Source organism: Camellia sinensis, chromosome 5 (genome assembly GCF_055761805.1).
Source record: "Camellia sinensis isolate YWXY chromosome 5, ASM5576180v1, whole genome shotgun sequence".
Lineage (NCBI taxonomy): Eukaryota > Viridiplantae > Streptophyta > Magnoliopsida > Ericales > Theaceae > Camellia > Camellia sinensis.
This window is the reverse complement of record NC_138965.1, coordinates 65,698,596-65,702,569: the sequence shown is the minus strand read 5'-3', so window position 1 is coordinate 65,702,569 and position 3,974 is coordinate 65,698,596.

Sequence of the window (3,974 nt, the reverse complement as noted above, 5' to 3'; positions counted from 1 at the left end):
AAGTATGAGCCAAATCCGTCGCACGTGTTGGATTGGACCGACTTAGAGGTAGATGAGGATGTCTCGTATGAGGAGAGACCGGTTCGGGTCTTGGATAGGCGGGATCAAGTCTTGCGAGGCAAGACCATTCCCTTGGTAAAGGTTTTGTGGAAACATCACGGAGTGGAGGAAGCCACTTGGGAATGTGAATTAGAGGTCTGAGAGAAATATCCGGATCTATTTGTGGATGTTTGAGCATATGTTGTATATTTTGCTGTATTGATACACTTTAAGAGCATTGAATATGTCTTAAGTTGTAAAACATTGTATATGTTTCGGTTTATGGAAATATTATGGAACTTGCCTTGAAATGGAAGTTTATTTTTAACATTGTGTATGTTAACATGTTATAGAAATGCAAATATATTGTTGGCATTGGTTATATAATTGAATTATGGAATATGATGTTGGAACATTATTGTAAATTGCCTCTTGAATAGAGATGGGATAACCGGCAATGGGTCAAGATGTGGAATGTTGGATGGTAATACTATTGTGAATTGAGAAAACTTATTTTTGAAACTCGTATCTAATTTCGGGGATGAAATTCTTTAAGAGGGGAAGGTTATAGCGATCCTGGTTCTTCCTCCTTCGGTTGTTGTATCCGGACTTGGTTCCGTGGATGTCAGTTGTGGTTTATATCTTGTTTCCGTCTTTCAATACTTTGTATTTGAGTTATAGGATGTTTTGGGCAGGATTGTTACAGGTTGGGTGTGATTGGGAGCAAATGGTTGCTGCCCAGAATTTTGGTTCTTCTCTCGAGCGAGGCTTTTGTCGCTCGAGCGAGGTCTGTGCTTTAGTTCCTTCACTCGAGCCAGGGTCCCTTCGCTCGAGCGAGAGTTGAGTTTTGTGTCTGGTGGCTCGAGCTAGAAGTCTTGCGTTCAAGCGTGCGTCTGCATCTCATTTTGACCTGAGAGTTGTATTTCTTGGCTCAAGCGAGCTTTCCTTCGCTCGAGCGAGCGAGCTGTATGTTTTGGGTTTCTTCACTCGAGCGAGCATTCTGTCGCTCGAGCGTGCTTCTGAGTTGCAGACCTGAAGCTTTAAATTGTTGGCTTGAACGAGGCTTTCTACGCTCGAGCGAGGGTTCCTTATGTCTGGTCACTCGAGTGACCACACCTTCGCTCGAGCGAGCCTGTGTTATATCAGTAGACAGCAGCGGGATTACACTTTACTTTTTCATCTCTTTTATCTTCAAAACCCTGGATCCGTCCTCTCTCTCTCTATACACCTTCTCTCTAGGGATTGATATACTTCAAGTGAGTTTCTAGCCTAGTCTCTTTGTAAGAAAGATAGAGGGTGACTTGGGCTTCCTTTCAATCTGAAAATTTGTGGATTTGGAGCACTTTGAATTTTCACCATCTTCTCATTTGGTCTCTTCCTTTTGAGGTAGGGATAACCTACTCCATCTTATGAGTTTTGACATAAGTTTTATGCATTTTGAGTAGTTGGTGGTGTTGGGTAATTTTGGGAAAAGTAAGGGTTTGATTTGTAATTTGATAAAAGGGGGTTTTTCATATATTAAACTCCATGTGTATGTAAGACTTGAAAAATGGCATTACTAGTGTCAAATTGAGGAAATTGAATCTTAGGGTTGATTTATGATAATTGGTATAATTAATTTGGGAAAATATGGAATTGAGTTGAAATCCATGAAATTGGGAAATTATGGGATTGAATGGTGTAGTTGGATTAATTTATCACTCACCTATGAAAATGTTGAGATTATATCTGTTTGATGCATTTATTATCTGTTTAGAAATAACTGCTTTGGGCTATCGGTGGAGGATAGTCTTGATTGTTGTAGACATTGTACGTTGATTAGGGAAAACTGAAACTAATCACATTGTATATCACGGTTGGAATAATACATCAAAGCTGTGTATTGATTGAACATGTATATGATAAACGTTTATATACATTGTGTTGTGTGGGAGGAGATAGGGGATGTACTCCATGGTTTAGGAGGAGATAGAGGATGGACTCCTAAACTGGACGTTATTTGAGAGTAGATAGGGGATGGACTCCAATGATACAATAAATATGTGTATCAGATGAAAGTGTTAATACAGCAAATATGTGTATTAAATGGAAGTGTTAATACAGCGAATATGTGTATTATTTGAAGTATGGAAGTGTTTAAATTGTGAGTCGTAGACTCATTTGAATTGTGAATTAGGGTAATGTTTTAATGTGAGATGTGGTCTCACTTAACTGTTTGGCCAGGTCCTGAGCCATGTCCATGGAATGATTTGGATAAGTAAAGAATTATGAAATGAAACATGGACTTTATGTCATGGAATTGGATGATGTTGTAAATTGGTCTATAAGTGTTAACCATCTATCAAATGCTATTGTTTTAGTCATTGTTCATATTTGGTTTAGTATATCTGTACTGGGTTGTGGCTCACCCTATATGGGACATCATTTTCAGGTACAGATGGTATGTCACCTCCAAGGACGTAGCTTGGGAGGCTAGAGGCTGAAAGACTTTTTGTATTATCTTTTATGTATTGCATGTAAATCAAGCCAAGGGCTTACTTTGTATAAAGAGTTAATACTCTTCTTTTGTTGTACCCAAGTGTTGACTTGGAAAGTTGTAAGCCAATAGGGCATTTACTTTTGTTGTCAACATGTAATACATCTGTAATGAATACTCTGATAAATAGAAATATGTTTTATTCTCTTATGTCAATGCATGTAAAGAATGTTGGATTTTATGTATTTTTTTGAGGGGCGTTACATGTTAGAAATTGGGCGCCCATATGGTATGACCCTTTGAACCTTTTGAACCTGAAACTTTTGAACCTGAACCTTTTGAACCTTATCCATGTAAGTTTGAATTTGAATTCAAAACTTATTTGGATAACCATTCAGGATATCTATATCTATCATATAAATAGATATGGACAGATGGATAGATGGATAGATAGATATTGGTTGTTATATATTTGATTATATACATCTGATATCATGGGAATAATATATCGATATCAGATACGCTATGTGGTTTTTACCCATAACTTTTTTTCCCAAACTCTCTCTCTCACTCTATCCCATATGAGAATGATCCAGCTTCTGCACTGTGACTTGTGTGGGTGATACTCCTTTTGTAGTATCACTCCACTGCTGGGTTGGTTGTTCACATCTTGGAAGCACGTGATTTACCCACGAGATTCTTCGCTTCAGGCTCTACTAAAAGGTATGACTATGAAATTTTTCCCGCTACGTCATAATACTTTATGATTTACAAATAGCATTTGCATTTCAAATTACACTATTTATCAAGGATTTCAAACATTGCAGGCCAATCATCAGCGTAGATGGAACCTTCTAACTGGAAAATATAAAGGTAAGTTACTAATTGCAATTTCATGGATGCAAATAATCATGTATTTCCAGTTGCCTTTGCCATTGTGGAGGAGGAGCAACTAGATACTTGGCCATGGTTTTTAACATGCATTAGGGAGTACAAAACACAACGGACTGGCCTCTGTCTTTTATCTAACAAACATGGAGAAATCTTATCATCTTTGAATCGCTCATGTTGGTAGCAACATCCAAATGGTTGTCGTCGCTACTACATTCGCCATCTTGCCAACAACACTACCATGCAAAGTATAACAATGCGATATTGTGAGACATGATAACTTCTGCAGCCTATGAGAATCAAAATAAGAAGTTTGACCAGAAAATAAAGTAAATCAGAGACTTAAATTCCAAAGCTACAGATGAACTTGATCATGTGCCACTTGAACTGTGGCCACTAGCACATGATAGTAGCAAATGTTATGAAGCTATCACTACCAACCTTTCTAAAAGCTTCAATGGAGTGTTAAAGGGTGTATGACATCTCCCTATCACATCATTGGTACAACTAACTTTTTATAAATGTGTTAGTTATTTTCAAGAACGATGTAACAAAGCCAATGTTAAAA